The sequence below is a fragment of the Haliotis asinina genome, chromosome 13, assembly GCF_037392515.1.
Source record: "Haliotis asinina isolate JCU_RB_2024 chromosome 13, JCU_Hal_asi_v2, whole genome shotgun sequence".
Lineage (NCBI taxonomy): Eukaryota > Metazoa > Mollusca > Gastropoda > Lepetellida > Haliotidae > Haliotis > Haliotis asinina.
This window is the reverse complement of record NC_090292.1, coordinates 21,073,216-21,086,330: the sequence shown is the minus strand read 5'-3', so window position 1 is coordinate 21,086,330 and position 13,115 is coordinate 21,073,216.

The window sequence follows — 13,115 nt, the reverse complement described above, 5'->3', positions numbered from 1 at the left end:
CTATGTCAAGGTATGGAAGTTAGGACAACGTAGCTTTAAGGCCACCGTAAGTCTATGTTAATGTGTGAAAGTTACGGTCAACGTAGCGCTCATGCTGTTTTTTTATCTGTGTGATTCACGTAAGCATTGCTTGGGTATAAAGCCTCTGGCAACAGAAGAGGAAAAAATGGATCTCCGAGTTCCTCTCGTAGTATCTGACTTTGAAAAGTGTGGCAACCATATACATGTTTATTGCTCCTTCGCCTAAAAACGAAAGATATATGCCCATGTTAAAAATCCCTAACGCTTTACCCCATCATTCTCCTCCATGATACAAACACTCAGTGAACGCCTTCATCTTGTTGACATTTGAAAGACAGGAGTTGGATTTTGCAGAGGCACATTCTACTTACATGGCTGTGCGTTATTTCTGAGAAGTATTGTTTTTGTGGTCTCGGGATGTACATTTACAAAATGGACCATGCCAAAAAGCAGAGCAGCTGATTTGGGTTGTCCTTAATACCTCCTCAAAAGGAATAGATAAAATTGTTGTAATAGCCAAAGCTTCATAGCACAAACACGGAATGGAGTGAGAAAGTGAGTTAAGTGTAACAATGTGCCTAGTAATATTGTGCTTCACACAATGTACTCATATAGGAATCGAACCGGCACTTATTTTGGCTGAAGAAATAGTCCAGTTTAGACAATGTGCCTGATTGTTGAGCTTATGGTAAATGTACAAGTCACAGACGGGACTGAGATTTTATGCTGGCGTTGACAAATTGCCCGATTGGACAGCTTCCTCTGTACTTTTAGTTTATTGGGTCAGGGAAAACTTAACTTATATTTTTGGGGCACTGATTCACCATTATTTGGAAGATTACATAACAACAGACAGACGACGGAAAATGCTGATTGTCGTCCCATATGCTGTTCCACTTTGATAGCCGCTATATAGCTGGAATATTGCTGAGTGCGGCGTAAAACTAAGCTCACTCATTCACTCACTCACTCCACTTTGATACTTTTAATTATGATACACAAGGATATTCTTCTGTTATGAAATTCCTACATAGCTGAAACAATTATTTCTAGCAAACATTCCCATTTCATTTAAAACCCACCATTTCCTTATTTCGAAAGACCCATGAAAGTCACGGGGTAGAATAGGCCTTCAGCAACCTATGCTTGCCATGAAAGGTGACTATGCTTGTCGTAAGAGGTGGTCAGACTCGCCGACGTGGTTGACGCATGTCATCGGTTCCCAATTGCGCAGATCGATGTTCATGTTGTTGATCACTGGATTGTCTGGTCCATATAGCTGGAATATTGCTGAGTGCGGCGTAAAACTAAACTCACTCACTCACTTATTTCGAAAATATATAGTCAGTGTAAGTATAGTTTGCCATGTTAGAGGACGTACTGTACACTAACAGCCTTTGGTGATTGTGCCGGATCGAAAGTCTTTCCTATATGTCTCCAGGCGCGTGTAAGCTAATCCTTCAGCATCGTGTACAACTACATAACTATACGACTTGGGGGGTATCCATCTGCTTACATTGCTGTAAAATACTTCAACCTCTGAGTGATGAGTGTACTCCAGTTCTCGTCGGAGTTCAATCTACAAACAGGAAAGATAGCATCATCGTTAGGGTAGATTGTACAACATCGTAGATACCATTCCTACACTTGTATGTTCAACAGTTCCATTTGCTGATTGCTATGAAAACAATCCAACACGTCAGGGTGAGAGTAAATGTGGCCGCATTTTGCAACGTTTCTGTAGAATATAGAGGATATTATATGAGTGCCCATGTCACGAGACGAGTGCCTACATGTTGGTATTTCCCGAGCGCGATATACCGATATTTAGGCAGGAGTGTCGTAAACTTAATATGATATGGGCACGAATATGAGATTCTGTTTATCACCGAATTCGTCAATATAAACCCAAATCTACTCTCAAACAAGGACTGGCTACCCACCGTCGCCGCATGTAGACACAACGTCACAGAAGAAACGTGACGTCATAGCATTGTTCAGGACGTCACGTCACTATGACGAAACGTTATTTCAACATTGTATGAAAAATATGAACCCCCGATATGTTCGCCCTCGTAGGCAATGAATGTTTTTTTGTGCTCTGACAACAAGGATGCTTGAGAACCGAATAAAGAATTAGATTAAACAGCTTACTTCCAGAGGCTAGGTCATCATCAAGGTATTAGGCTTTGTTGATTGTTCAATCCTTCCAAACGACTAAGAGATACAGATTGGTGCATGATAACCAGAACAAACAACAGATGATTTAATGTCCCTGTCACCAAATTGTGAAACAAATTTCTGTATATTACAATTACGTATCGGTCATGGAACAATATTATGAGAAGTTCAGCTTTAACTCAGTGTCATAATATGCCAAGTTTAATACAAATTTAATACAATTTAACTTTTACTTGAGCAATCCATTACCTTGACGCAAACGTTCAGTGCGTTATAGCGATAATCACATCGTGACGTATCAACCCAGCCTAGACCCCAGCAGAAACAACAGTCTGCTAATCCAATAAAGAAGGAGCACACTCATTATAGATAAGAAAATTGAGTGATTGATTGATTGAGTGAGTGAGTAAGTGAGTTTAGTTTTACGCCTCTTTTTAGCAGTATTCCAGCAATATCACGGGGACACCAGAAAATGGGCTTCACACATTGTACGTGTGGGGAATCGAACCCGGGTCTTCGGCGTCACGAGCGAACGCTTTAACCAACCGCCCCGATAAGGAAATTCAAGAATACGTAGTCCCTGAACAAACCTTACCGAAAACATATACTCGTCACGATATGGCTGAGAAATTGACGATGTGGCGTTAAATATTAACTAGCTCACTAACCTAAATCATATTCATGAATATGATAAAAAGGAGCACGGATACGTTTTTCATTTCCCCAAACTGTAGACTTGCCACATTCGATGTATTGGGTACATTTGATTCATGATATACCACTGATCATTGCCACTATAGAAGGATTACAAACCGCATTTAGTCCATACAGACCAATCAACAAGAACCACCACGCATCAATTATCTCCTCGTGCAGATATTTACACATTGTAAATTGTTGTAAATCTCATATGTACACATTTATAAATGTCTTGTAAATCTCGTATATACAGAATTGAAAATGTCGTATTTACAGTGTTGTTGAGAAACGTAAAACACACGTGAATGTTTTATCCCTGACAGAATGTGTGTGATTACTTACCCAGGAACAGAGCCAATGATCAGCTATGAACACGCTTGATACTTTTAAACTCATTCTTGTCATTTTCCCAATGCTACAAGGTGCGCGGAACTGAAAACGTGAACCAGTTGTGTAATGATTATAGACACACATGCATTTCGTATCTGGAGTATGTGGTTGAGGGGGCAAATGCTCATTACCCGACATGCAACATTTCAACAGTGCAGCAGAGGGCTCCAAGTGATGCTTACCTTAAAAGTAACATTTTGTCCCTTTGCCATTTCCGCCCCTCTCAGGCGTAATGAATGAGTCGCAGCTTCTCCAATCAAACTAAGGTACACCAAAGATTTCGTATCAGCGTATGGTTCAGTTGCAGTATGAGTGAGTACCATATATTTGCTTCGAACAAAAACATCAGCCTTCCCCTTAGGTGGATCTGTAAACAATGCACCACAAAGTAACAAAAATGATTCTCTGCATATAGATGAAACCTTAACTAGAAAAAACACAATTAGAATTATGCCACTGAGAGACGAATGGTTAAAGTGTTCAAGCGAACCTTGGCACTTTGTTTTAGTTTGTTTTCGTTTCGTTTTTTAATTTTTGTTTGTTTTGTTTTGTGAGTTTTTTTGTGTTGTTCAACGTTGCCCATCTGTATGACTTTAGAGACAGTCACTGCGGGTGAGAAGTGAAGTCAAGCATTTGCCATTACTTAAAAGAATGAACTGGAGAAGGGTCATGCATCATCCAGATCAGCGAGTCTGACTATCTGGTACCCATAGTCGACTCTTACCACAAGCGCGCATACCACTTCTAACCCAGATAGACCCGTGAAGGTCCCGGGGTAGAATAGTCCTTCACCAGCCCATGCTTGCCATAGGAGGCGACTAACGGGATCGGACTGTCAGGCTCGCTGACTTGGTTGACACATGTCATCGGTTCCCAGTTGCGCGGAGCGATGCTCATGTTGTCGATCACAGGATTGTCTGTCCAGACTCGAATATTTACAGACCTCCGCCATATAGCTGGAATAACTAAAACTAAACTCACTCACTTACTCTAGCTCTATGACGATCACCCAATACTTGATCTATTTGAAAATTTGTCCAAATCCTAGGAAGACCCATTTCACACTCTACACACAATGTCAATATTCTAGCAATATTCCAGCAATATCACAGTGCTGGATACCAGAAATGGGCTTCACACAATGTGCCCTTGTTGGGATTCAAACCCTGGTGAATGTTTTAGCACCTAGACTACCCCACGACCTGAGATGACATAGCTTCGTTGGCAGGGTCGATACATTAGCATATATAACCAGTATTCCCTGTCGTATTATAGTCGGAGCACTGCTAAATGTAGAGCAAAACTAAACTATTGATAAACTAACACTTACTTAAGTTGGCCTACTTACAAATATGTCAACGTAACGTCGCTCGGAAATTGTATAATAAAGACACAAGGCCTTGGCTCATCAGTTCATATCTGATGACTCCCTTTAAAGGAGCGGGTCAGACCTTAGATAAATATTTGCGACCAGAAGTTGACTAATAGTTGTCTGGACAACTGCTCAGAGCTTTCGTATTTCGAATTACCTGTGTGAGATGACGAGATGCTCTCTTCATAATCTTCTGTATACAGCATTCCCGTTGGGTCCCGACAGAAGTTTGCACGTACCTTTACACCGCAGTTTCCTGAAGCAGAAAATATGGTATGTTAGCCACGTTCAGTCTGCAACAAAAGCCTGGATACAATGGAACATGTATTCAATTAATAGACCATGTTTTTTTGTGGACGCTGACTCTTATTTGCTTTCATATCTGAGACAAATTACAAACAAAGACTTGTGGACATAAAGAGATTATAAACATGGCTGGACAGATTTGCTGAAACGAATCAACACATCATCTCCCCTAGTCTACAATAAAGAGACTTTCTGCTTTGTACTGATAACTTCAGAAACAATTGGAAATTGACATAAACGCTTAATACTCCTATTTTGTGTTTATTTGATAGGACATTATATCAAACATGTGCATTCTTTCTCCTCTTGCAGATTTCTGTACTGGGATGTATAGAGACGGTCGCTGAAAAAAAGTGAAAAGTCTTGGGCAGTAGTTTGCAAAGGTCTTCCTCGCGATCGTTTCTGTTAGTGAGTGAGTGAGTGAGTTTAGTTTTACGCCGCACTCAGCAATATAACAGCTATATGGTGGCGGTCTGTAAATAATCGAGTCTGGACCAGACAATCCAGTGACCAACAACATGAGCATCGATCTGCGCAAATGGGAACCGATGACATGTGTCAACCAAGTCAGCGAGCCTGACCACCCGATCCCGTTAGTCGCCTCTTACGATAAGCTGAGTCGCCTTTTATGGCAAGCATGGGTTGCTGAAGGCCTATTCTACCCCGGGACCTTCACGGGTCCGTTTCTGTTAATAAACATTACAACAAAGCGCTTGGCTGTTTCATCCTAACACAAACAATATTTCACAAAGTGTTGTTTTTGATTTTCAGGAAATCTTAATGCAAACAAATAGCTTGTCACTCCGCCCACTATTGGCAGACACGGGTCCCTGTTGCGCTGGTATCAGAGAGGTTTTGAGCAGGGTGTTGCAGTGTATCATGAAGGGGAGAGAACTCAAGCACCTGGTAACGTCATGCTGATGAAGTTACCCCGTACAGTAGTCCAGTGATACATCAGTGATCATAACAGCAATTATGATAGAACAATTGCTATTATAACATAATAAGGCTAGATTACCCACCATAAACAAAAATAATCTGTGAAAAATAGCATGTGCTTTTAGATCTGCATATTGAATAAAGTGTGGGGCTTATGGATTCTCACAAGCTGTCTAAGTCGAATGATCTCCTGTCCAAACATGTTTGGGATACAACTCCGGTGGATGTCAAATTGACCAAATTCTCCACAATTACAGTCATGGTATACGGATCCTGGAAGTGTACTGGTTGGCGCTTTTTCTCCCGAAAACTATATCTAGAATTTGTGACTGATGGCTCCACGTACATCTTAATATTACAGCTAAGGTGACCTCGTCCAGTATAAATCAGATTCAGACCTTCAACCCCATAACAAGTCAAGGTCTTCAGATGTGAGCTTTATCCAATGACTTCAGAAGCCATCAACTACCAAGTACCGATATGGAATTTGGTGTAATTTGTGTCTCAACTGACAATGTCCATAGCAAGCGTCTGGAACCATATGTTGAAGGTTTCACTACTTTTTTTTTAAATTGTCGACCACATATCCAAGTGACATACCGTGCCTTGTCATTGTTCTTTATTACTACTCAGAATAAATCAATAATGCAGAAACTTTGGTCCGAGGTCTTAGTAAATGGATTTACAAACGTCTTGTTATATCACTGTTAACGGAAACAGATTAGATTGAATTGAATTCTTGCCTCCCCGTGGTGGTGCTGGGTAACGCTAAGCGCTCTTCTCCCGTGTGGACCCGGGACAGAATGTGTCCACAGAACTCCATTGCTGGTCGTAAGAGGCGACCAAATTGGGCAAGCTATTTGCCGTGGCTTGCACCCCTGTGTCGGTGGAGGATGGGGTCCTGGTGTTTGAGGGCAGTTGGGGTCTTTAACCGTGTTTCTATTGCCCAACAAGCCACTTCACTTACTTCACCTCGACGGTTGATAGATCCGCCCGATTCTATCAATCGGCTGGTCACGCCAAGCCCTGTGCATGGTGACTATATTTTCACATTTGAACCATTATTGTGTCTTGGCCATTTCTGTGTCAAATATATAAAATATTTATGTACTGAATTGCCTAGAGTCCAATTCCAGAAGCCAAGCCGATGGCTCATGGGCCAATCTGGTTATTCCTCTGGATTAACTGGAGCATACCATTCCTGTAACCCTTTGGTGTCAGTTTGCTGAAAGTCCACTTCCGCATGACATCGCCCTTGTTAGCGCTCCATGGTGGGCAGGGAACAGGTTTGCAGAACCAATATACATTTCAACATGGGTAAACACAATCCCCAAAACACAAACGTGGCAAAACTTGATTCTGATGAAGATGAAATCGTTACCAAATTATTGTATTCCGAAAGGGATACTTGGCCACCCTTTCTTGTGCTGGAAGCAAAGGGTGAGCGTGCCCTTTCTTCCTACTCACCATTTCTTTTGGAAAAGGGTCTACAAGGTAAAGCCGGTGTCTTGAAAAACGTTACAAAATTATGCTCTGGAGGTCTTTCGGTTGAATGTGCCAGGAAATCACAGGCCATTAATCTTATGACTTCAACCAAATTAGCAGACATTCCAATTACCTGTTCGGCCTTTTTACCTTGAGCTTAGAAGTCACGGTGTCATTGATGCCAAGCGGTTTACTTATCGTAAAGATGACCGTGTTTTTCTGTCAAATACATACCTTTTGACTTTTGACACGCCAGTAATGGCGCGTGTTATTAAGCTTGGATGTTTTTCTATGTCTGTGGATGTTTTTATTCCACGCCCTACTCATTGTTTCAATTGCCAGAAGTATGGTCATGGGCAAAATTCTTGTAAGAATAAATTAACTTGTTTCAGATGTGGAGAATCTGATCGTGATGGGAAGATGCCCACTAACCATTAAGTGCTTACATTGCAAAGGTGATCACATGGCATCATCAAAAGACTGTCCCATGTGGAAATATGAGGCCAAGTGACTGAAATATGAGAAACGAATTTGTTACTCTGATGCCAGACAACAAGCCCGATTACTCATACCTGAAAAGGCTGAACGTCCATCTTATGCTTCAGCAACCCAAAAGGTGACCACGTCTGTTCCTTCTCAATCTGATTAAAAAAGCAACGCCAGACTCAAAACAGCCATCATTAAACCCAACAGGAACAACATTTTCTACACAAACAGAATCCCATCAAATCAAATTGTCAAAGTGTACCAAAGTAGATATTAAGAAAATGCAGAGTCAGTCATTTAGATTGTCGAAGGCACTAAGAGACGCAGTGCAACTTCACAAATGAAGTATCCGTCCGTGTGAGCGGTGGTGGCCATACCAGTGGTCACTTACTGAAATCTGTTGCTGCTCCTTAGAAAACCCACCTAATCTGTCACATTGGAATTGCACAGGACTTAAGGAAAGAACTTTCATGAACTACGGTTGTCAGTTCAAGACGTTAAATTTTAACCGTCAGACTTTTAAACTATGTCTCCAAGAGACCTACCTCAAACATACCGATGCATTTGACTTAAGGCATTATCATTCATTGTCTCCTCCAGGGGATAAAGCGACTAGAGGTTTAACTATATTAGTTCGACATAACATCGTTCATACTGATGTTGACCTTAATACAAATCTCCAAGCCGTAGCTATTCGGCTCAGTTTGTACATTGCACTGACTCTGTGGTCTTTGTACATCCATCCCATCCTCATCTGCTCTTCGACAAACTGATCTTCAGAATCTATATGATCAGTTACCAAAGCCCTATATTACCATGGGCGATTTAAATGCGCACAATCCTCTATGAGGAAGTACTAGTTTCGTATTTGGAAACGGATAATCTTATAACAGTATTCAATGTGGTTTTTTTTCTAAAAAACTACTATTGATCATTTAGTACGATTAGAATCCCATGATAAGAATGCTATTGTAAATAAACAACACATCGTATTCTGTGATCTGGAGAAAAAGGACATTCTCTTCCCACAGAGGTTACTCCTGTCATATCTTCCTACGTAACCTCTGTTCTAATACGGCCATGTTTCGCGCACATCGAGAAATCCCCTTGCGGCAAAAACTCGCAGCAGGAATCTCCCTTGTTGCTATCCAATCAGTACACGCGCTAACTGGACTTAGCTCCAACATGGCGGCCCCCATAGAGATGGTTCATCAACGTGCGAAGGAATGATTCGGTATTTCATGTTTAACTGAAAATCAGAAACTGGCAATAGAGAGTGCCGGGATCAATCGCCATGATATGTTTGTAGAAACAAAAACTGGTAGTGGCAAGTTTTCCCGAGTTTTCATGAACCAACGTCTCTGATTGCACAACTAAATCTGAACGCCTCCAATCGCGAGTCTTGAACACTTGCACCATGAAAGGGCCGTATTAGAACAGAGGTTACGTAGGAAGATATAACAGGAGTAACCTCTGTGGGAAGAGAATGCTTGAAGTATGGCATTTTGAAGCATTTACATAATTTCGGTTTGAGAGGTCGCTTACCTCATTTTACCTCACAATGTTTTAAAGACAGACAGTTTCAAGTCCGAGTGGGCTCTACCCTGTCTGATCATTACAATCAGGATCAAGGTGTCCCACAAGGTACAAGTTTGTCATTCACACTTTTTAGTATCAAGATCGACAGTGGTACCAATGGAGAGCCACCTCCTAGTGGTGTGTGCTGGGTAACGTCAATAGCTTTGCCAACACCGCCGTTGTGGACCCAGCGGTATAATTGGTTCGGCAAACCGTTTGACGTGGGTTGCAGCCCTGTGTCGATGGAGGAAGGGATCCTGGTGGTGGAGGGTATGGAACACACCACTTTCGCCCTGACTTCACCTAGGCGGGTGGTTGAATGGGCCCGGTTCAACTAACCGGGTGGTCATGCCAAGTCCTGTGTATACATATTTTGATACACAATTTCGGACACTTTAGTGTGAGTGAGTGTGTGAGTGAGTTAATATTTAACGTCACGTCGGCAATATCTTAGCCATATCGTGACGAGAACACTTAACACTTAATTCGAATGTATACATATGTTAAAAATCTCTCCACAAAGGACACTCAGTAAAGTATCTAGAATATCACAGATATACATGTAAAACTAGCAATTAAATATAAAACATTTTAACTAGAAGGGACGACACAATATAAAAATAGGCTATATATCGCCAACGGCTGAAGGTAGATCACCACGCTAGGGACCATGGGGACTTACAGTGCCTTTGCTACCTGCATGGACCCTAGCTGGATTTACACCGTCCCTTCAGCCGCTGACGATTGTAAGAAATTTTAGCCAAAATGAAAATAACAAAAATACTGGTAAGTTTAAATTTACTTTGAATGTTTCAGTACCCTCTCAGAAGCACAATAATTTTACAATACTTCATCCCCCTTTGAGGATACAGCCAGTAGCAATCTCAGTTACTAATCTAAACTACCAACAATAAAAACGCAATAATCAAATGATAATTGACATTACTAAAAAGATTGTTCGTAGTTCGGAATTTTGACATATGTATCCCTTGTGATGGAATATTCAACACAGTCAAGCAATGCATGCTTGAACTTGATTCATTCATCACAAGGGATACAAAAAGGAGGATCCTCACCTTCATGCAAATATTCATGTGTATATCTTGTGTGGCCAATGCGACATCGTCGCATGATGACCTCCTCAAATCTGCACTGACAACCCAAGTAGATGTAATCAATGTAGGGTTTTATTTCATGTAATTTATTGATGCCTACTTGAGTGTCCCACTTCATCTGCATCAGATTAAGGATATCCGTTCTCATGCAAGTTTTGTAATCTGAATAAGGAATAAAAAGTGGTGTCACAGATTTGTTGAGTGCTGCTTTGGCAGCAAGATCAGCCATCATGTTACTAGAAATACCTAGGTGGCTGGGTAACCAACAGATGACGATGTCGTATTGGCCAGTAGCAAGAATATTATGCAATTCAATAATTTCAATTAAAAGCGGATGTTTACATGATAAATTGTTAATCGCCTGAAAACAAAAAAGAGAGTCTGAATAGATTATATATTGTTTACGTTTAGGGTCTTTGAATATATTTAAGAGCTGTTAATATAGCGTTTGCTTTAGCAGTGAAAATAAGAACTGTTATTTGGTAATGTAAAAGATATTGTTCTGGATTCAATGACAGTGGCACAAACTACTACGCCATCGTCCTTGGACCCATCTGTAAACAAAGATTTGTAATTGCTATATATACTTTTTAATTGATTATATTCCTGTTTATATTGTAATTCGTTTGATTCCGATTTTTTAAATGTAGTTAATGTTGGGTCAACTAGTGGCCCGATAGGAGGAACAAGAGAAGACTTTTTCTTATACAAATCCTCATAGAGAGGATTGAAGACACAGTTGTATGCAGGGTTCGATTCGTTAGAGAATGGTTTTGCGATAAATTGTAAAGCTAATTTTACTCGGCGCAAGCGATGGTTCATCTGCTTCGACGTAGAGACTGTGAACAGGTGAGCTTCTAAAGGACCCAAGACAAAGTCTTAGACCTTGATTGTGAACAGAATCTAGTAGTTTTAGATTGCTGCTGGAGGCTCCACCACAGACGATCGAGCCATAATCAAGTTTAGAACGCACAAATGATCGATATAGATGGAGAAGGGTAGCGTGATCACCTCCCCATTTAGAATTTGAAACCACTTTCAACAAGTCAAGCGCCTTCAGGCCTTTAGCTTTAAGGGATTTAATACGAGGGGATGTCAATAAGTTTTGAGCCTTGCATGGAAAAACTCAAAATATTGGCATGAACCACATTTATTTTTCAACATAATCCCCTTGTGAGTCAAGACACTTGTTCCACCTTTTCTGCCAGTCGCTGATTGCATCTCTGTAGAAGGCGCAATTTTGGTCCTCAAACCAAACATCAGCAATAAGCGCATTATCATCGTGAAATCTACGACCACGCAAGTGTTTCTTGAGATTTGGGAGCAGATGGTAATCACTTGGTGCCAGGTCTGGAGAGTAGGGGGGATGCGGCAAGATTTCGTACCCGCATTCCTGGACAACAGCGGCTGCAACGCAAGAGGTGTGTACTGGAACATTGTCTTGATGTAGAAGAATATTACGTCTGATATTGCCCAGGCGCCTCTCCTTGACTGACTGTCGCACTTGCCTCAACAAGTTAGCGTAATATTCCCCATTAATTGTTATTCCTTTTGGTAAGTAATCTATGTGGATGACGCCTTTGCTATCCCAGAAGACTGTCGCCATTACCTTCTGTACTGATCTGGAGGCTTTGAACATTTTGGTCCTGGGAGAAGTGACATGTTTCCATTCCATGGATTCTTGTTTGCTCTCAGTATCATAGTGGTGGATCCAGGTTTCATCACAGGTTACTAGCCTAAAGTGAAAATCTTCTGGATTCTTGTTGTATCTGGTTAGCGTGGAGTTGCTTATGGTGACCCTTGTTTGCTTCATTTCATCTGTAAGCATTCTTGGCACCCATCTTGCGCACATCTTAGACATGACGAGATGTTCATGAAGAATTGTCTCGACGGATCCGTGTGAAATGCCTGTGGTCTCCTCTAACTCGTGGAGTGTGATTCGAGGATTTTCCAGCACAAGTCTATGCACTCTGTCAATGTGTTCCTGACTAGTGTTTGTTGTTGGGCGACCTGGACGGGGGTCATCTTGAAGAGTCTCTGTACCATGCTTAAATTCATTGACCTATCGTTTGATGGTAGCAGATGAAGGGGAAGACTTCCCATAAACTGCTGAAAGACTTTCTTCAATGTTTTTCGCCGAGTATCCTTCAAGAACTAAAAACTTCATTACTGCTCTATACTCAATTTTATTCATTTTCACTGCCGTGAGGGGGGTCTCTTTCTGTCAATGTGCGCTGTTCAATAACTTCTGAGAGTAGGGTACCAAAACTTATATATCACATCAGCTACACCCCAAGGTTCAATGTCGTACCATAGTCTGTGACACCTGGGTATGAAAAATGCTCAAGGCTCAAAACGTATTGACATCCCGTCGTATGTGGCAAAAACGTCGAATGAGAATCAAAGATTAGACCCAAGAACTTGGCTTCCTTCACAACTTTAATTGGCGCGCCATCTAGAGATAGTTCACTGTCTTTATGTGGTTTGTATTTCCGACAAAAATGTATGCAATTAGTTTTCGATTTAGAAAATGTGAAGCCGTC